The sequence below is a fragment of the Loxodonta africana genome, chromosome 1 (assembly GCF_030014295.1).
Source record: "Loxodonta africana isolate mLoxAfr1 chromosome 1, mLoxAfr1.hap2, whole genome shotgun sequence".
NCBI lineage: Eukaryota > Metazoa > Chordata > Mammalia > Proboscidea > Elephantidae > Loxodonta > Loxodonta africana.
The window spans coordinates 4,509,996-4,533,305 of record NC_087342.1 but is presented as its reverse complement, the minus strand read 5'-3'; positions in this window follow the sequence as shown (position 1 = coordinate 4,533,305).

The following is a 23,310-nucleotide window of genomic DNA, read 5'->3' as shown; positions in this document are numbered from 1 at the left end:
TTTCTTATCAATACTCATTGTAAGGTTTCTGGGCACTAAAATTCTTACTTATGTAATTCCTCTATTTTTGAAACTAACTCATGTCATGCAACTAATTTTATCTGACCCTGTGTTGCAGGATCTAAGAATTTTTCATTTCTGTTAATTTAGGGGCTTTCTGAGGGCAGACATGGCCATGTCTACCACATGTTTAGAGAGGTCAGCCCTTTTGTTGCTCTATACTCTTTTGGGCACTGAGCATAAGGAAAGAAACATTGTCTTCTAGAGAAAGTCACACATATAAACAAAATCAAATCAAACATGAGAAACAACACAATGGAAATATGAACAAATTGCCATGGTAGGATGAAGACAAAGGAAACTACCTCTCCCTGGGGAAGGCTTTAGGGAGGAAGATAAATGCCAATCAAATTGAAAATCATACAAATAGAAGTTTAAAAATTATATGAATAAAACCTACACGACAGCTAAGAGCCCAAGAGACAGAAAGGGCCACATGAACCAGAGACCTACATCACCCTGAGACCAGAAGAACTAGTTGGTGCTCGGCCACAATCGATGACTGCCCTGACAGGAAGCACAATAGAGAACCGCTGAGGGAGCAGGAGGTCAGTGGGATGTAGACCCCAAATTCTCATAAAAAGACCACACTTAATGGTCTGACTGTGACTAGAGGAATCCCGGCGGCCATGGTCCCCAGACCTTCTGTTGGCCCAGGACAGGAACCATCCCCGAAGACAACTCATCAGACATGAAAGGGGCTGGACAGAGGGTAGGAGAGAGATGCTGATGAAGAGTGAGCTAATTATATCAGGTGGACACTTGAGACTGTGTTGGCATCTCCTGCCTGGACAGGGGATGGGAGGATAGAGAGAGTTGGAAGCTGGCAAAATTGTCACGAAAGGAGAGACTGGAAGGGCTGACTCATTAGGGGGAGAGCAAGTGGAAGTAAGGAGTAAGATGTATATAAACTTATATGTGACAGACTGACTTGATTTGTAAACGTTCACTTGGAGCTCAATAAAAGTTAATAAAAAAAAAAAGAGAGAGAGAAAAGAAAACAACCTCCTTAGTGAAACCCTATGGGACAGTTCTACTCTGTCTTATAGGGCCCCTTTGAGTTGCAAATGACTTGACAGCAAAGGATTTGGTTTTTTGGTTTCACTTTAAAAAAAAAAAAGCCAATCATCCTTGGTGAATGAGGCTCTGTAGGAGGCTGTGGGGTACAGTGATGGACAGGACAGTCTCTTTCGAGGAGCTCATAGTCTAGTGGGGGAGCAGACATGCAAATACATCCATTCAATCACTGTGATACCTACAGCAATAGCAGCATATGAAAAAAAAAAGAGAGAGAGAAAAAAAAAAAAACCTAACAGAAAACTAAAAAAAAAAAAAAAGGCATGACCTGAGGCATTTAATTTAGGGGGAAAACCCAGAGCTCAGTAAGATGCTACCTGCCAAGGACTTATTAAGAACACTGACGGTCCAGTGTCATTGTTACTGAGTTTCCCTCTTTCTCCCAGACAATTTTCCATGCTTTCTGCTTTATGGGGACAATGTTGAGTGGTGCTTTATTTGTATGTCGGTCTAAGATTGACACTGATCCAAACAGACACCAACACAAAATTGCAGAGGGGGCCACACTGAGTCAGTGCTGGCAAAAGAGGACACCAACAAAGGCTGAATGGACGTGATGCTGTGCAGGAAGTGTGTGGGCAGAGGTGTGTGGGAGAGGACATCAACACTGAGTCAGTGTCTGGGGACAGGTGGGGGTGGGCATACACAGAAGACAGAGGCAGGGGGCCCAACATGGAAATAAATGGATCACAGAAGCTAAGCTAGAGGATACAGAAGGATGGAAAAGAAAGAAATAGGCAGAGTCCAAGAAGTAGATGGTAGTAAACTTAGCAAAAGGCAGAGATAGGCAGATTATCTACAATGCCAGCTGAGTGGTACAAAACCCCACAGTCTGCCTCTGCGTTTCACAAGACTGGCCATTCAGCATGTCTTATAGAACACCATGCCCTAGAAATATTTTCCATTTTTTTCAGGACAAGCAAGAACTTAGCTCTGCTTTTTCACTCCCTCCACCTATGCTTCTACTTTCTCCTCCTCATTTTGAGGCTTCAGCAATATTTCTCTATATCTTGAGAGCATAACAAGTAACCTATTATGATCATTCCAATATTTTTAAAGAATTTCATGATGAGGGAATTGGAAATTGCAGAAGGGTAGTGTTCAGCCAATTCTTTAAAGGTAACTTCTGTCACCTGGGAGGAGAGGCACATTAATTATACTCTGGTGATCAAGAACGATCCCTATTAGGCTAGCTAAGAACTGGGCAGGCAGTTATCTCCGGCTATATAAAGCTAAAGGCCAATTTCCACTATGCATTTGTGTTCAGACTGTAAAGCCAAAGAGGAATTTAACAGCAGCACCATCAGGACTGCTGGAGGCAGCCGCAGTGCAATGCTGTGGACAGATGAAAGAGTCTTTTCTGGCCTTTGAAGAATCATAACTTGGCTAGGTCATGATTCCCAGTATTGGATGATTGTCTACCATTTTATCATCTGATGTGATTTCCCTATGTGTTATAAATCCTATAACTATGATGTAATGAGATCAATTAGTGACAGTTATATTGATGAGATTTATAAGATTAATACTGTCTTAAGCCAATCTCTTTTGAGATGTAGAAGAGAGCAGAGAGACAGGGGGACCTCATACCACCAAGAAAGCAGCACCAGGAGCAGAGCATGCCCTTTGGACCAGGGGTCCCTGTGCCTGAGAAGCTCCTCAACCAGGGGAAGATTGATGAGAAAGACCTTCCTCCAGAGCTGACAGAGAGAGGAAGCCTTCTCCTACAACTGATGCCTGAATTTGAACATCTAGCCAACTAGACTGTGAGAAAATAAATTTCTCTTTGTTAAAGCCATCCACTTGTGGTAATTCTTGTTAAAGCCGTGCTAGATAACTAATGTCTGTTTTCTCCAGATGCTGTAAAATCACATAGTCTTCCAATTACACGACCCTATCTACAAAGTTCCAATACTCAACTGTCAGTATATTGTACTGTGGTGGCTTTCGTATCGCCTGATGCTGGAAGCTATGCCACTACCGTCAGGGTCACCCACGGTGGACAGGTTTCGGTGAAGCTTCCAGACTATGAAGGAATAGGAAGAGAGGTCTGACAAGCTACTTCTCAAAATCATCCAATGAAAACCCTGTGGATCACAACCGAGCCAGTCTGTTACAAGACTTGGCAGCATTTCATCGTGTGGTGCATGGCATTGCCATGAGTCGGGGTTGCCATGAGTCAGGGCGTACTCAATGGCAGCTAATAACAACAACATCTACAAAGTTAATTTAGCTTATCGCCTTACAGTGTAATCTTATCAAATATAAAAGAAAAGTAGGCCCATAAAAATGAAGAAAAAAGAGATTTCTTATTTGGTCACTAGATTTATGACAACATATGCCCTAATTCTTCTCCTAGGTTAGCAGTTCCAAGCTTTAGGAGAGGGTCAGAAACCTGGGCTGGGCTCAGGATGTATAAAATAAAGTCCAAACCAAAGTACTTGTTGCCGTCAAGTCGATTCTGACTCATGATGACCCTATAGGGCAGGGTAGAACTGCCCCCATAGGGTTTCCAAGACTGTAATCTTTATGGAAAGTAGCCTGGTGGCACAGTGGGTGTAAGCGTTCAGCTGCTAACCAAAAGATCGGCAGTTCAAACCAACCAACCACTGTGCAGGAAATGTAAGTGGCAGTCCGCTTTCTTAAAGACTTACAGTCTCAGCAACACTACGGGGAAGTTCTACTCTGTTCTGTAGGGTCACTATCAGTTAGAATCCACTCAACAGCAATAGGAATCTTTTAACTAGATCCTGTTTGTCTTTCTCATGAAAATTATTCACAATCATTGTCAGAACTTTATTTTCCAAACATTCCAGAATAATACTGGAATGTATTATTGAGCCATAGAATAATACTTTATTCAAGTGTTTATTGTGGAAGCAAGAATTATAATGAAAAAGGCACACAATAAGCCCTGAGGTACACAGAGGTGCACAGAGGGCATGGACTGATGGCCAGATGATAAAACAATAGTGATTACCCTCCACAGTGGGCCTGCAGAGACCTGAAGAACAACAGCTTCACATGAAAAGAGGATGCTGAGCTGGGCCCACTCATTGATTGAGTGATTTGCTTTTGCTGATCAAGCTTTCAAGATGAGTGATTCTAATTTTTGCTTCAACAAACCCACAAATCTCAACAAGTCATAGACATTTGGGTGGCTTTAGAGTGGCTAAAATAAGAGTGTGAAATCCACAAATGTTAACAGCTTATATATATATTTTTATATAACAGGGGTCAAAATAGAAATGCTTGTAGGAGTCAGAAAGGAAACTAAATAAATGAGTACCTCAAGATGTAAGACAGTGGCAAATAGTAAGGGGTATGTCAGAGTCCCTGGGCAGTGCAACGGATAACATGCTCAGCTGCTAACCAAAAAACTGGCAGTTCAAGTCCACCCAGAGGCACCTAGAAAGAAAGGTCTGGCAGTCTATTTCCAAAATATAAGCCATTAAAAAACCTGTGGAGCACCATTCTACTCTCGCACACATGAGTTGAAATCAACTTGATGGCAACTGTTTTGTTTTAGGGCTATATTAAACAGGCAAGAAATAATAATAATAACAGACATTGATATAGCGCTTATTATGTACCAGGCATTGTTAAAAGTACTTTACATATATTGATCTGTTTAACTTCTCAAAACAACCCTATGAGGTAGGTTCCCTTATTATACTCCAATTTAAAGATAGGGAAACTGATACACAAAGAGTTTAAATTACAAGTCTATCCCCCATAAAACGGGAGCATCTACGACTCAACTCCAACGAATAGTAGCCACGTGAGATCAGAGACTGAATACTGTCAGATCTTTGATTTCCAAGAGAAGCTATAAATTCAAGTTTGTATGTGAAATGTTAGTTTTAAATCATGGCTCATAATGTTTAGACACGTTGTACGGGCCAAACATGTCCTATATTCAGCTCATGGGACACGTTTCTTCCACAAGAATGATGTTTCTGCAGTTGGCATTTTCTTTCTGGAAAACTCTCAGAAGTGATAGGATTGAGGATTCCTTATGAATGAGTGAATGAGTGAGTGATATTTCTAAGTCCTAAGTCATTTGAGTAGATACATATACCACACTGCTGCATAAAAGATCCTACCTAAAAACCTACTGCTGTTGAGTTGATCCTGACTCATAGCGACCCTAGAGGACAGAGTAGAACTGCCCCATAGAGTTTCCAAGGAGCACCTGGCAGATTTGAACAGCTAACCTCTTGGTTAGCAGCCATAGCACTTACCCACTATGCCACCAGGGTTTCCTATAAAAGACCACAGTTTCTAAACTCCAGAATAGCACAAATACCTATATATGGTAAATAGAAATGGATCTAATGGATAAGAAACATAACCAAGCTTTTCAAATTCTTCTTCTTTGAATCTCCTACCACCAAAGTGCATTACAACCATCTTCACCTCCTTTCCACCTTCTGATCCACTCCTGAATAAGGCAGGCTGAAGCCACAGCACTGCCTTTCAATTTACCTACAGTTCCAGTTCACTCAACTCCTCCACTCCAAAAACTCTTCAACCATCCCAGAATTCCGATTACACTCAGTAAGTCCCTTCTGGACATCTCCACTGTCTTTCCAGAGAAGATAGTAATTCTCTCAGGAAGTGCACACAATGTAAGCACAGGTCACAGGGTCCAGCCCCTTTATTTTAAAGATAAGATGACTAAGGGCTTAAGAGACAAAGCAACTTATACAAGAATTTATTCTAACAGGCAAACTGTGATCCTTATTCCAGTGTTCTATCAGATGATCAGTTGGTTTACTGTTTCAGAAACTACTAGGGGAATTTTAGTGTATACTGAAACCAGATAAATGCAAAATCCAGGTAGTTTCTGATTTATTGAGTGATTTTTTGCTTTTCTCTGACAGCAATATCCCCCTTTTTCCTCTCCTGGCTAATCACTAGTAATTATTTCAATACAATTCACTGCTGCATCTAAGAAGTCTTCCCTAACACCTTTTCCTTTTTGTTCTCTCTGTTTAATTTTATCAGCATTCTCATCACACCATATTGCCATGCCTCTTCAGGTGTTTGTGCCACTCCCCTCAACTCCTGCCTCTGGAGGCAGTGACAGAGGTCTTTTTATTGCTGTAACTTAGGGTCTTCTATGCACAAGAGAGAGCTGATATCTCTACCAAGCTGCTGAATGTCTGAGGATGAGCTCTGCCACAAAGGAAAGAAAGGACTTCCTTAGTGACTGTATCCTTTGAGAGATTCACAAAAGTGAATCTGTTACTACAGAATTTCCTTCTATGATGATAGACATTTAAGGAAAATGTGATTGTTTTACAGAGGATGACTCCTCAAACACATGTAATATCCATTGATTTTTCCAGAAAATCTGTTCTGATTGAATGTGGGCTCTGGTAGAGAGAGCATGAGAGGGAAGCAGACTATGACTTAAAAAGAGGATTCTCTAGATTTGGACTTCATATAAAATTAGAATCTGGCTTGATTATCTGCTAAGAATCAACAACTGCAGCGTCAGAAACTTGTACTATGTTAGTTTGATGGTGTTTGAGACAGATGTGTATGTTTGTTTGCATGCTTTCTTTTCTTGTTTCTCTTTTATTTTTATTAGGTTCTTTAGAAAATTTATTTTCTAAAATGCATTCTGGTCTCAGCAGAAATAAAAATAACCCCAAGGAACTGTATACCAATCCTTTGAACACCAAGAAAAGACAGATCCAAGAAGACAGAAATGAGATTCTCATATACCTCCTAAATATGTCTTGTATTTAGCACTTTCTTCCCATCCTCATGACACTGTCTTAGTCAGGGTTCTGTAGAGAAATAGATCCGGTAACGTATAACCAGTAAGAAAGAGATCGACTGATTGACTTTTTTAGAAATTGGCTCACACAATTATGAGGATTGGCAAGTCTAAAATCTGCAAGTCAGTAGACAGGCTGGAAATTCCAGCAGTCTTATGTCCCAAAAATCCATAGGTCACGCAATGGGGGAAGAGGAGGAATTCTGATAAGATGTCTGATTATAGTCTGTAGGCAGAATACGCCCTCTAGAAGCCTCCCTTTTTAAATTTAAAACCTTCAACTGATTGGATGAGGCCTGCCAACATTATGGAGAGAAATCTGCTTTACTTAATGCCAGCTGATTTAATCATATGCATTGTTGAAAGAAATTTAAAAAAGAAATAAATGAAAAGACACCCCATGTTCATGGATTGCAAGACTTAAAATTGTTAAGATGGCAATACATTCTAAACGAATCTACAGACTCAATACAATCTACAAAAATCCCAGTTTTAAGGCAGAAATTGGTAAGCTGACCCTAAAATTCATAAGGAAATACAAGGGATGCTATTTAAAATAACAAAGTTGGGGAACTCATACATCCTGATTTCAAAACTTAATAAAAAGCTACAGTAGTCAAACAGTGTTATACTAGCAAAAGGCTAGACATATAGATCATTGGAATAGAATTTAGACTCCAGAAATAAACCTTTACATGTATGGTAGTTGATCTTCAACAAGAATGTCAAGACAATTCAATGGGGAAAGAATAGTCTTCAACAAATGATAATAAAACAACTAGATATCCACATTCAAAAGAATAAAACTGGAGTCCTGCTGTATTCCACATATAAAAATAAACTCGAAATAGATCTGTCTTAGGCTGGGTTCTCTAGAGAAGCAAAACCAGTAAAGACTACAAATATATATAGAGAGAGATTTATATCAAGGAAATGCCTCACATGATTGTAGAGACTAAAACGTCCCAAGTCCGTGGGTCAGGCTGGAGGCTTCTTCTGATTCACGTAGCTGCAGGACCTGGCAAACCCAAGATGAGATACCACTTCATATCCACTAGGATGGCTAAAATAAAAAAGACAGACAATAACAAGGTTGTCAAGGATGTTGAGAAATTGGAAACATTGCTGATGGGAATGTATAATGGTGCAATTACTTCGGAAACATTTTGAAAGATCCTTAAAAAATTAAACGTAGAGTTACCATAAATGACCCAGCAATTCCACTTCTGGGTACATAACCTAAAAGAAATATATATAAATATCTCCGCAAAAACTTATAAACAAAGGTTCATAGCAACATTACTCAGAATAACCCAAAAAAAGGAAATAACTCAAATGATCATCAACTGATAAATGGATAAATAAAATGTAGTATATCCATTGGAATGGTTATTATTCAGTCATAAAAAGGAATGAAATACTAAGACATACTACAATATGGATGAACCTTGAACACGTTATGCTTAGTAAACAACCCAGTACCCAGTGCCATAAACAAAGCCAGTCACAAAAGATCACATATTGTATGGTTCCACTTACATAAAATGTTCAAAAGAAGCAATTTCATAGAGACAGAAAGTAAACTTGTGGTTGCCAAGAGTCAGGGAGAAAAAGGAATGGGGGGGGAGGGTGTTAATTGCTAATGGGTACAGGGTTTCTGTTTGAAGTAACGAAAATGTTCTGAAATTAAATCATAGTAACAGCTGCACAAGTCTGTGAGTATACTAAAAGCCACTGAATTACACACTAAAAGGTGAATTTTACAGAATGTAAGTTATATCTAATAAAAGCTCTAAAAAAAAAAAAAAATCCTTCAATATCTTCCCTTTGCCTACAGAATCAAGTCCAAGCTCCTTAGCTGGCTTTCTGTAGCCTGCCCTTTGCTTACCTTTCTGGTATCGTATCTCACCACTTCAATAGACTCACCTATTTTCTCCTACCTTCCTCATTTGCCTGAAAGTTCATACTCATCTTTTCAAACCCAGCTTAAGGGTGATTTCCTCTGTAGTTCTCCAATTAGTAAACTTGATTATTTGTGCCAATGGTGTGTATTTTACATATTTCTGAGCATTTAATAATTTTTTTGAAGTACATTAGAAAATGTTTCCAATAGCAGTCACAAAACAATGGGATTATTAAAAATGATTTTTTAAAGTCCACCATGTTAAAAATCATGACATATTAACGATTAAATGAAAAGCCATGGTGTTTGGCTTTGTGGGTGGTGGGCTGCTGTTATGGATTGAATTGTGTCCCCAAAAAATGTATGTCAACTTGACTAGGCCATGATTCCTAGTATTTTGTGATTGTCCACCATTTTGTCATTTGATATGATTTTCCCAAAATGTGTTGTAAATCCTACCTATATAATGTTAATGAGTCAGGATTAGGGGCAGTTACATTAATGAGGCAGGACTCAATCTACAAGATTAAGCTGCATCTTGAGTCAATCTCTTTTGAGATATAAAAGAGAGAAGCAGGCAGAGAGACAGAGGGACCTCATTACCTCAGTTCAACTCTGCCCTATAAGGTCGCTATGAGTTAGAATCAACTCCATCGCAAAGAGTTTTTCATTTCTTAACCTCTCTGTTCCTTTCAAATACAAATTGGAAGCGTTTCTTCTGGTAGAACATTCTTCAAAACCTTGAGAGTCTTCCATGTATGTCACAAGTATTTACTCCATTAGATAATAGGCTCTACCACAGGTATATCCTGGATAATCCCATCTTTATTTTTTACTTCTTCTGAGATGGCTGAGTGGATCCAAGAGTTGCATGTCTAATCTCTTCAAAGAGTGCTCACATTATTGAATGCTGTGAACTTTTGTTCCTTCTGAGGGGCTATCGAGAAGTTTTCCAGCCACGTCCTTGGAGAAAAAGCTTTCCTGACTGACAGTGAATCTCTTTTAGCACCTTTTGCAATCTGGATGGACTGAAAAATTCCAAGATTACCGTGACCTGTTTCCTTTGTGCTTAATAGTCATTCCCTCAACTTATCTCTTTCCTCTTATGTTTTACCACAAGTAGCAAGAAGAAATCAGGTCACACCTTCAACACTGTGGTTGGAAATCTCCTCTGCTTAGTTCATTCCTTACAAATTTTGCTTTCCACATAACTGTAGGGCACAATTCAGCAAAGATTTCTGCCTCTACAAAATAAGGATCCCCTTTCCTCCAGTTTCCAATAACATCTTCCTCATTTTCCTCTGTGCCCTCACTAGCAGTGCTTATAACATCCACATTTATATCAATAGTCTGTTTATGATGATCTAGGTGTTCTGTAAGACAGTGTAGGTTTTATCTACCATGCTCTTCACTTCCTTCTTAGCCTTTACTAGCAGCATGTTTAATGTCCGTATTTCTACCAACAGTCTGTTTAAAAGCAATCTAAGTTTTTTTCTATCATATTCCTTAAGATCCTTGAATTCTTTGCTCATTACCCAATTTCTAAATCACTCCCACACTCTTAGGTATTTGTTATAGCAGCATCCCATGTCCAGTGCCAAAATCTGAATTTGTTTCTTCTTGCTACTCTAACAAATTACAACTAATTTAGTGGTTTAAAACAATAGATTTATTCTCTTATAATTCTACATGTTAAAAGTCTAAAATCAAGGTGTTGACAAGGGTCTATCTCATCTGTTCCCTTGTATCATCCAGTTCCTGGAGGCCACCTGTGGTTTTTGGCCCATGACCCCTTCCTTGTATCACTTGCTTCTGTTGTCACATCTCTTGCTTCCGTTGTCACTTCTCCTACTATCCATTCTGATCTCTTGCTTCCCTCTTATAAGAACCCTTTCGATTACGCTGGGCCCACCTGGATAACCCAGGTTAATCTCCCTATCTCAAGATCCTTAACTTAATCATATATGCAAATAAGGTAACATTCACAGGTTCGGGGATTAGGGCTTGAAAATCTTTGGGGTATTAGTCAGCCTACCATGGGTGGGAATGAAGTTTTCTTGCAACTTTCTAAATCTTGAGCAGAAAGAAACACTTTCTAGTTCTTTTTTATTTCGTCTCTGTCTCTTCTTTCCATGTTCATGTTTTTTATTTCTTTATATTAATTTAATAAGTGAGCATGTGTGTAACAGTTGTTGTAAAGTTCTTGTCTGCTAATTCTATCTTTCTGTTATTTTGATATCTGTTTCTATTAATTTTTCTCCAGGTAATGGATGACATTTTCCTGCTTCTTATCACATCTACTAATTTTCATTGGATGCTGGATACTGTGCTTGTTACATTGTTTAGTGCCTGGATTTTATTCTCTTCCTCCTTGTATTGCATTTTGACATGTTGTTGTTGTGTGCCGTACAGTCGATTCCGATGTACAGCAGGCAATAAATTTACTTGTGGATTCCCTTGTTCCTTATAAGGTTTACTTTCAAGCTTTTAACAATGAAAAGGTCTAAAGCAGTCTTTACTCTATGGCTAGTTAAGTCTTACTAAAAAGATGCAATGCTTTGGAGAACTTTACTGAATACTTTAGCTAATCAACAAAGGGCCTTAATTCTTATTAGTTGGAACTTGAAAGTGTTCCGGCTCTGTGAGATATCTGGACATTTTTTACCTTATACTACCCAAATAGTGCTTGTCTGGCTATATGCAGTTGTACCCTATATTACACACATCTTCATATTCATCAACATACATGAAGAACTCCTATGCAATGGTTCTGGAGCTCTTTTCCTGCATAATTTCCCCATTTCCAATTCTCTGCTACACAAATTCCAGACACCTTCATCTCCCTGACCTCTGACCTCTGTTTCCTTGATTCAGTGAGTGCACCACAGTCTGTTTTGATTTTTCCTTCTTACATTACAGTCCAGAAAGTGCCTTTAGGGGAAAGCTAGGATTAGCATAGGGCTTACCTCACTTGTTTTTCTTTTTTGTAGGAATCAGTCCTTCACACTTATTTCTTTTTTATTTCCCCACTTGTCTAGTTGATTACAGTGGGTGGACAAGTTTGGAGAAAGTAACTTCAGCCCAGCAAAAATAGAAGTCCTCTCAACTTATTGTCATTTTAGAAGTATACATAGAGCAATATAGTCACAGACACATAATGGCTTGTCATTGTGGTGAGATGTAATTCTCTAACTGATAGCCTTTCTCTTCTAGCACATTGTTGAAATTTTTTCCAGATGTAGAAAGTCCCTTCAAGGAGCTGTGTATGGCTTATATTTTATTTTTTGACATTAGACTTGATTTGGAAGCTTTCATTCTTCACGTGATGGAATAAACCAAAAGGGATTAACTTGGGATTCTTTCTTTAGAGTGGATAAGGAGCAGAAAATCCATTTGTAATCCCTTGTAAAGACTCCTTTACAAGGATAAAGTACTTTTGATTCTCTGACAGCAGCCACCTTCAGAAAGGTAGTTGTAGGACAGGTAGAGTCATTGAAGATAGCCTGTCTTGGAGGGTTGTTAAATAACCCCATTGTTTGATGAAAAATGAATAAGATCTTTTTTTATGTAGAAGGTTTAAGAAAAAAAGCATTCTGACCACAGAGTAAGTACAGCTGGAGGAATCCCAGTACCAGCTGATCCCTAGAAGGTAACTTTAAACTGAGTTTTAAGGCTGAAGCCTCAAGCATTGGGCAACCGACTATAAGCACTGAATAAACATGGTCAGATAGGCTGCGGAAGACCAGTCTTCATACATGGCACCATGTGGCAATAAGAAATATAACCAGTTATGGACTAATCAGACTCCAATTCTTAATCCACAAGAGTGTGCAAGACCAACCCATGTTTGAGGCTTTATAAATGAATAGTAACAGAAAATCCCTGTGGTTCTTGGAAATTTCATGAAGTCTTGATTTTCTGCTAAAAACAAAGGTGGAAGCACACATACTTAATTCAAAACATAAAATTTACATGACCGTATTTGTGTACCGCAACTATAGAGTGCTTCATATTGCCTATAGACTTAAGCAGTTTTAGTGAGATTATCATAAAGTCCCTGGGTAAGGCAAATAGTTAATGCCTTGGCTGCTAACTGAGATATTGGAGGTTCAACTCCACCCAGAGGTGACTTAGAAGAAAGGCTAGGTGATCTACTTCCATAAGAGTCAGCCTTTGAAAACCCTATGGAGCACAGTTCTACCTGACATACATGGGGTCATCATGAGTCTGAACTGACTTGACAGCACTGGTATTGGTTCTGGCACTCGTATCATAAAGTGTTTTTCTAGTGTATTTATACACTTTGAAATTTTTTTTTTTTTAATATTCAGTTTACATAAAACATTCTGCAACGTCCCTAGTAGTTTCGTTCAACAAGTTATCATTGCAGGAATTAGTTCCGAGAAATATTTAACTTCCTAAAGTAAAAAGATGTATAATTTCATGCAGTACTATGATATCTATAATAATAATCTTTCTCTAATTTCTATGATAATTCTAGCAAGGGGTCTGTATTCCTTTCTCATAAAAAATAAAGATGCTAAAAACTAATTGCTCAGATTCCTGTCACCTCTAATGAGAAAAAGCTCCCCAGTGTGGATGGATTTTATCATATTTCACTTATGTGTAGAGAAATGACCTCACTGGGCATCATAGTTTTTAAAGAATAAATGGAAGAAGGAGGTTCAAGGATATACGGTTTAATCTTAATTTAGGGAGAGAGGGTTGCTAAAGTGGCAAGAGCCATTAATACTCTTTAAAAATAAGACTATACTAAATGAAATAAGTAGTTGTATGCTAGATACTCAGAACACAAAAGTATGTCAGGTTTCCAACATTTACTCTTTCCTTAACTTGGCTGATTGCCTTCAAATGTTTGTCTCTTGCCTTGATCTCTCCTCTGAGCTTCAGGTTCACACATTCAATTGCTTACTTGTTATGTGTATGTAAGTTTCTAACAGAGAGTCTAATTTTAATGTGTCCAGAATGGAACTCTCAATGTCTACCTCCATTCACACCACCCCAATCTGTTCCTCACCCACAGTCTCCTCCATGGCCCCAGTTGCCCAAGCTAAAAACCCAAGAGTTATCTCCTCAACCAACCTTTCTTTAAATCCTATTAGTTCTTTTTTAAAACTGTACTTCAAACTCATCTGCTTGTCTTCGCTTCCACTGATACCTCCCTAGTGCAAGCTACCATGATTTCTCTCCTGGATTCTTGCAATAATCTTCTAAGCAGTCTCCATGCTTTCATTCTTCGTCTTTACCAACCAATATTCTCAACACAGGCAGGGTTATCCTTCTAAAGTATGAACAGGCAATATTGTTTCTTTGCTTAAAACTCAGTCTAGAAGTGTCAAAGGCAGATTTATACAACAGTGACCTCGTATGTATTTGCACCGTTGTTTTATTGTTCCTCAGAGCCCAAACCACGTATTTATGTGACACTCATATGCACACATATGTATATCTTCCTTCCTTTTTTAACACTTGAAAAAACAAACAAAAAATGAAAGGTGTCTTTCAAATAACTGGAAAATAAAAGCGTTGTCTGACTCAAGGTGTTATGTGGTAAAATGGAATTGAGAAACCCAATTTGAATCTTCATTACTTATCAGCTGTATGACTTTGAGCAAGTTCTTTTACTTTGCTGAGCCTCCGTTTCCTCATTTATGAAATGAAGATAAAAGTATCTACCTAACGGGTCTATGGAAACCCTAGTGGCATAGTGGTTAAGTGCTACGGCTGCTAACCAAAAGGTTGGTGGTTTGAATCTATCAGGCCTCCTTGGAAACTCTATGGGGTAGTCCTACTCTGTCCTGTAGGTTCACTATGAGTCAGAATCGACACGACGACAGTGGGTTTGGTTTTGGGAAAGGGTCTATTGTGAGAATAAAGATAATATACATAAAATTTTGAGTGCAGTAAATAGCCCCTATTGAGTTCTTAGAACTAAGAGGACTATGTGAAAGGAAAAGTTAGCGAAACGCTGCTAGATCTAGAAATGCAGTATTATGAAAATTCTACAGACTTCCGAATGGAGACTATTCAACATAAGACTATTCTGTACATCAGGATTGCCACTTGTCTACTTTTATATGTTAATTCCAGAATGTTCAGATCTGATTTAAACTTTTTAGTGAAGAGAAACAAAGGGTCCTCACTCAGTATCAAGCAAATGATTTCCCATTTCCAGAACCAGAGACAAGTTCAAAAGGTCTCATTAATTCTATCACACCTCCTTAGCTAAATCAAGGAAAGGTTTTAACAAAACCACCTGCTAATGCTCTAGGTGTAGGTGGGTGTATGCGTTTCTTATGACTGCTGTAATAAATTATCACAAGGTTGATGGTTTAAACAACAGAAACTTATTCTCAGGTAGTTCTGGAGGTCAGAGGTCTGAAATCAGTTTTACTGGGCAAAAATCAAGGCATTGGCAGGGCCATACTCTCATCATAGGCTCTAGGGGAGAAGCCATTCCTTCTCTATTCAGGCTTTTTGTGGTTGCAGCATTCCTTGGCTTGTGGCCACATCCTTCCAATCTCTATCTCTGTGGTCACATTACCTTCTCCTGTTCTGTCTGTGTCAAATCTCCCTGTTTCCCTTTTATAAATATACATGTAATTGCATTAAAGTCTCCCGTGGATAATCTAGGATAATCTCCTCATCTCTTAATCATTAATTTAAACCCATCTGCAAAGCTCTTTTTGCCATATAAGGTATTATTCTCAGGTTCCAGGGATTAGGATGTAGATGTTGTTTGGGGGAGGGCATTATTCAGCCTACCTCAGTGGCATAATAGGTATTCCAGGCAACACTTTTAAACACATTACCTATTGGATGAAGAGACATAAGGCTGGATTACAAATCTAATTCCAATCACCTCTTTGCGTACCTAGAAGGTGAACCAATACCATTTGCATGAGATACTATAGATGAGAATATAATTCTTGCATTTTTTTTCTCAAATTACAAATAATCAGTGCTTACATTAATTCCTACAAACAACTCACTCTTTCTGGATTATTCCAAGACTTATCAGCTGCTTGTTGCTAAAGGTATGCATATTTACAGTTCCTTTCACTGACATGGAAATCAGATCCATTTTCTTTGCAGTAGAATATTACGGAGGATCTTTGTTTGTGATTTCCTTCTATTTTTAGAGAGGAGGCTTCCACCCCAGATATGGTACCTTATACCACCCTTCTTTTATGTTACTCAGGGGTCCATAGTGGTTTGTTTTTATTCACCTTGTAGCCAGATCTTCCAAAAGCTTATTTTTTTAATAAAACTGTGTTACTGCTGCAAAGAGTCTCCTTTTCTTCATCTGGCCATTAAGTTTAATGTCCTAGATTAAGTGGCTTATAGTGGAAAGGTCACAGGATTTGGAGCCATAGGACTAGGGTTTCAATTCTGGCTGTGCCATTCTCTCAGCTGAAGTTTTCTCATCTACTGAATGGGGGGTAAAAATAATATGGGGGGTGGTTATGATAAAATCCTCTGAACAATGTTGTTAAGAGGATTAAGAGAAATATATGTATTTTTTGAACTGCAAAATGCCATGCAAGTTATTATGGTAGCTGAGCCTCTTCCCATTGATGTTTTGAAACTGGAATTTATTTCAAATTATCCTCTGCTCGTTGATATTGATTTAATTATTCATTTGACACTTAATAAGGACCAGAACTTTTCAAGGTGCTAAGGACACAGCAGTGAGTAAAGAAGACTAAGTCATTGACCTCAGGGCACTTACACTCCGGTAAAGACAAGTAAGCTTGAAAGTTCTATCTTTAGAGACTATTGCCAAGAACTTTGCCCTTTTCAAAGTCTGTTCTATTCTAGTTTGCAGAGAAGTTCTACATACACTCATTTTTTTTTTCATTCATTCAACAAATCTTTGTCGTGCATCTAATATGTATTAGAATTTGATATGGATACATCCTTGGAAAAGACTGTCCCTTCTCTCAAATTACTTAATGCAGCAGGTGAAATAATAAACTGGCAATACTAGCAGAAAGAAAGAGGGCAGCATCCTGCAGGTTCCCAGGCCAGTACTCTTGTCTTCTCAGAGATGATGACATAAAAACTGGGCCTTTAAGAACTAACAGGAGTGATGTGGGAGAGAGGTCAGATGGGCATCCTGGCAGGTAATATCAAGGTCAGCAGTGAGTGTGGGCATTTGAGCAGCTCTGGGTGAGAACAATGTGGCATGGAGCTGCTCAATTACAGGACATTCAATAACATCCTCTTCCAATTTTGAAAGGGTTTGCTGTCCCATCCTTCCCTAAAATAAAGAACTTAGCAGTCTCATTGTTAAATTTCCTTACTATCAGTATTTGATGCCTATTTGTTATCAGGAGCCCTGGTGGCACAATGGTTAAGAACTATGGCTGCTGACCAAAAGGTCAGCAGTTTGAATCCACTGGCCGCTCCTTGGAAAGTATGGGGCAGTCCTACTCTGTCCTGTAGAGTCACTGTGAGTCTGGAATTGACTCAACAGCAGTGGGTTTGGGTTTTTGTTTGTTATCATGAAAGAAAATGCCTTCTTTATGTTGTTCTTTCCCTATCTGGTTAGAGGATCAAATAAGGAATCAATGAAAAATTCTCAACTGGATAGGTTGAAAGACATGTTTGATACTATCTTTCTGCCAGACCTTGGTAAGACCAGGCAGGTTCTTCACTGTAGAATTGTCTTTGACATTCATATTGATACCTACTTCTAAGGTGACTGGCCTGCAGCTTCTTATAGTCCCTTGACTAACAATAGAACCCTAACTAGGGCAGAGCTAAGAACGCTGATGGAAGTAAGTAGATTTAGCTGTGGGTTTTGGCAGTGGTGGGACTGGGACTCAAGTTGGTAAATTTCAAGCCTGTTGGCTCGTCAGGTGTTTTTTAATTCCAATGTAAACAAATTTTTTAATAATACAACTATTACTCACATTACACACCAACCACTAAGGCAAAAGATGAAGAAATTGAATATTTTTACCAACTTCTGCAGTATCAAATTGATCAAACATGCAATTAAGATGCATTGATAATCACTGGTGATGGTGATAAGAAAGTTGGAAAGAAAGAAGGAACAGTAATTGGAAAATATGGCCTTGGTGATAGAAGCAACACTTGAAACAGCATAATAGAATTTTGCAAGACCAATGACTTCTTCATTCCAAATATATTTTTTCAACCACATAAAGGTGACTTTGGGGACACCTGGACCTCACCTGATGGAATATACAGGAATCAAATCAGCTAAATATCTGGAAAAAGACAATGCAGAAGCTCAACATGATCGGTCACAACAAGGCCAGGGGCCGACTGTGGAACAGAACAACAATTGCTCATATGCAAGTTCAAGCTGAACCAGAAGAAAATTGAAACAATTCCATGAAAGCCAAAGTACAATCTTGAGTATATCCCACTTGAATTTACAGGCCTTCTCAAGAATAGATTTGATGCATTGAACACTAATGACCTAAGACCAGATAAGCTGTGGGGTGACATCAAGGACAGTATACATGAGGAAAGCAAAAGGTCTTTAAAAAAGCAGGAAAGAAAAAAAAGATCAAAATGGACTTCAGAAGAGACTCTGAAATTTGCTTTTGAACATAGAGTAGCTAAAGCTAATGGAAGAAATGATGAAGTAAAAGAGCTGAACAGACAATTTCAAAGGGCAGCTCAAGAAAACGAAGTAAAGTATTATAATGAAATGGGCAAAGACCTGGAGTTAGAAAAACAAAAGGGAAGAACATGCTCAATATTTCTCAAGCTGAAAGAACTGAACAAAAAAATTCAAGCCTCAAGTTGTAATATTGAAGGATTCTATGGGCAAGAAGCATCAAAATAAGATGGAAGAAATACACAGAGTCACTGTACCAAAAAGAATTGGTTAATGTTCAACCATTTTTCAGGAGGTAGCGTATGATCCAGAACCAATGGTATTGAAGGAAGAAGTCCAAGCTGCACTGAAAGTATTGGCAAAAAATAAGGCTGTAGGAAATGATGGAATATCAATTGAGATGTTTCCACCAACGGATTCAATGCTGGAAGCTCTCACTCATCTATGCCAAGAAATTTGGAAGGCAGCTACCTGGCCAACCAACTGGAAGAGATCCATATTTGTGCCCATTCCAAAGAACAGTAACCCAACAGAATGTGGAAATTATTGAACAATATCATTAATATTCTAAGCAAGTAAAATTTTGCTGAAGCCAGTTCAAAAACAGTTGCAGCAGTACATCAACAGAAAACTACCAGAAATTCAATCTGGATTCAGAAGAGGATGTGGAATGCGGGATGTCGTTGCTGATGTCAGATGGATCATGGCTGAAAGTAAAGAATACCAGAAATATATTTACCTGTTTTTTATTGGCTATGCAAAGGCATTAAACTCTGTGGATTGTAACAAATTATGGATAACATTGGGAAGAGTGGGAATTCCAGAATACTTAATTGTGCTCTTGAGGAGCCTGTACATAGACCAAAAGGCAGTCATTCAAACAGAATAAGGGGACACTGCATGGTTTAAAATCATGAAAGGTGTTCATCAGGGTTGTTTCCTTTCACCATACTTATTCCATCATACTGAGAAAATAATCCAAGAAGCTGGACAACAGGAAGAAGAACACGGCATCAGGATTGAAGGAAGACTAATTAACAACCTGTGATATGCAAATGATGCAACCTTGGTTGCCAAAAGGGAAGAGGACTTGAAGTCCTTACTGATGAAGATCAAAGACAACAGCCCCCTTCAGAATGGATCACATCTCTACATAAAGAAAATGAAAATCTTCACAAGTGAACCAAAAAGCAATATCATGATAAATGGAGAAAATACTGAAGTTGTCAAGGATTTATTTTACTTGGATCCACAATCAACACCGATGGAAGCAGCAGTCAAGAAATCAGAGGATGTATTGCACTGGGAAATTTTTCTGCTGTAAAGGACTTCTTAAAAGTGTTAAAAAGATGTCACTTTGAGGACTGAGGTGTGCCTGACTCAAGCCATGGTATTTTCAATCGCCTCATATGCATGCAAAAGCTGGACAATGAATAAGGAAGATTGAAGATGAATTGATGCCTTTGAATTACGGTGTTTACCAAGAATATTGAATATACCATCGACTGCCAGAAGAATGAATAAACCTGTCTTGGAAGAAGTTCAGTCAGAATGCTTCTCATGAGCGAGGATGGCGAGACTTCATCTCATGTACTTTGGACATGTTATCAGAAGGAACCAGTCCCTGGAGAAGGACAACATATTTGGTAAAGTTGAGGGTCAGCAAAAATGAGGAAGACCCTCAACAAGATGGATTGACACAGTGGCTTCAACAATAGGCTCAAGTATATCAACAATTGTGAGGATGGCACGGGAAAGGACAGTGTCTCATTCTGTTGTACACAGGGTCACTAAGAGTCATAAAGAACTTGACGGCACCTAACAACAAAAACAACAAGCCTATTACTTGACATTTCTGATTGACCTTATGTCCTTGGTGGTAATCATTAATTGGGCTGGATATTTATTGGGGTAAATTTTTATTTTTATGTATTTGCCACAATCTTATTTTTTGTTGTTGTTGCAAAGATATATATATATGGAAACCCTGGTGGTGTAGTGGTTAAGTGCTATGGCTGCTAACCAAGAGGTTGGCAGTTTGAATAATCCCCCAGGTGCTCCTTGGAAACTCTATGGGGCAGTTCTACTCTGTCCTATAGGGTCGCTATGAGTCAGAATCGACTCGACAGCAGTGGGTTTTGGCTTTTGGTTTTATACGTATAAAATAACACTGGAGCCTTGGTAGCTCAGTGATTAAGTGCTCAGCTGCTAACCATAAGGTGGATGGTCTGAACCTACCAACCAGCCTCTCTGTGGGAGAAAAATGTAGAGAAAGATGTATCTGATCCCTTAAAGATTTACAGCCTTGGAAACTCCATGGAAGACGTTCTACTCTGTTCTACAGGGTCTCTATGAGTCTTAATCAACTCAATGGCAATGAGTTTTATCTGGGATATCACAACATTTCCCATTTCAATGTTTTACTTGTATACGATTTGGTGATATCAATTACATTAATCTTGTGCAGCCATCACCAATAATTGTTGCTAAATTTTCCATCACCATAAACAGAAGCTCACTGCTTCTTAAATAATCCTATTTTTGAAAGTGTTTTTAAAAAATCATTTTGGACTAGGTATCCATCATGTTGCAAAAAACTAGATATTGTCATGAAATTCTCTGATGAATGACCGAATTTCTATAGAACCAAAGTTTCTCTTGCATTATATCTGGGTTTTCTGTTCCACAGTTGCTTTCAAAATTAAACTTCTTTATGATGGTATGTGGTTCTGTTGCCCTTTCACAGGCGGTTTGTGTTGTATTGAGGATTCTTCAGAGTGTGGTGTTTTTAGGAGTCCAATGGTTTTATCCTCTTTCTCACCAAGAGGACGTTATCTCTCTCTCTCATTTTTATGGGAACATGGGTGGTGATTTCCCATTGGTTTGCTGACTGATGTAAACCATGCCTTTGTTATGACTTCTGAATTTTGGGAAGGCGTCATCCTTTGATTCAAGCTTGAGCTGCTGGACTGAGATAGTTAAACTTGGCACTGAGTTCCGGAATAAATTATTATTCCCCCCATAAAATATTTAATAAGGACTAAGGGTGGTGGTTGTAAGACAAGAAAGAGCCCCTCTTCTGTCTCTGTACAGACGACTATCTCTCCTTCATTCCAAGTATTAAGAATGGTGTAGGCTGTTTGGGTGATTTATCATGAGAAGAACTGGTTCTAACTGCTCCTTCCACCACCTCTCCTCTATCATCAACTGGGCTGACATCTCCACATTTTACTGATACAGTGTGTTCTATCCAGTCATCCCCTGAAATCGCTGTGATTAGCTTTCTTTTTCAACGGAGTGTACTCTTTCCCCAAGGGGATTTAAAACCCCGCTCTGTTGACATAGTCCATCCATAGCAATGGCAGAGGAACAGAGGGCATTTATAACAACAAAAAGGGCACCGATGCAGAACATTTAGTTTGGAAAGACAGACAGCTACAATATCCTATAGACAGTGCCAACATTTGGAGGGGACAAAACCATCAGTGAAAATCATTTGATGAAGAGCCAACACTGAAAGGCTGTGTTTTCTTCAACTAAAATTTAGCACAGTGCCAAGTAATACGAGCACCAAAGTAAGAAGCGCTTATGCCGTCATAGATCAAAAAGGAACAAGAGCAATGTAGGATATGTAGAAGTGGGTCCAAAGGAGATGAGGACAGTTCTTCAAGCTCCACTAATTAATGATTATCACTTGTTCATCCCTGAGGAAAAACTGGAACTTTATATCAGATTCTAACATACATACTTCAGTTTTCTATATGTGGGTGTATTTGTTTTCTATTGATACTATAACAAATTACCAAAATTTGGCAGTTTAAAAAACACGAACTTATTATCTTATACTTCTGAAGGTCAGAGTCCAAAATAGGTCACCAGAGCTGCATTCCTTCTGGAAGCTCTTGGGCAGAATCCATTTTCAGCTTCTAGAGGCTGCCTATATTCTTTAGCTTGTGGCTAGTATTGCTCCAACTTCTGCTTTCAGCTTTACAACTTCTCTGGTTATGATCCTCCTAGCCCATTTTATGAGCACTGGTGATTATCTGGGATTATCAGTAGTTAAGAGCTATGGCTGCTAACCAAAAAGGTCAGCCATTCGAATCTACCAGGCAGTTCTACTCTGTCCTATAGGGTTGCTATGAATTGGAATTGACTCAACAGCTACGGGTTTGGATTTGTTGTTGTTGTTTAGTCCCTTTTATAGGGACCCTTGTGAATCCATTGGCCCTATCTGGATAATGTAGGTAGGATAATCTCCCCATCTCAAAATCCTTAACTTAATCATTTTTCAAAGCCCCATTTATCATGTAAGATAACATATTCACACGTTCCAGGGACGAGGATGTGGACATTTTGGGGGAGCCTTTATTCAGCCTATGACAATGGGGATAAACCCTCAATAGTTCTTTTAGAAGATTAAGGGTTAGGAATATTCAGCAAATCCTTCTCGTCATCTTCATAGTCCAGTGTGGATCTACCTGACTCAGATTCATTTGTGGTATCAAGGAGTCAAATCTGAGTAAGCAACATCTTATAGAAAATTTATTTCCGTGCAATTTCTTTGTATCTGTAACTCATGTTTGCTATGTTGGTGTTGTTAGGTGCTGTAGAATCAGTAACGACTCATAGTGACGTATGCACAACAGAAAGAAACACTGTCTGATCCTGAGCCATCTTCACAATCATTGTTATGCTTGAGGCCATCGTTGTGGCCGCTGTGTCAATCCATCTCATTGAAGGTCTTGCTCCCTTTCAGTGACCCTCAACCTTACCAAGTATGATGTCCTTCTCCAGGGACTGGTTCCCCCTGATAACATGTCCAAAATACATGAGATGGAGTCTCACCATTCTCACTTCTAA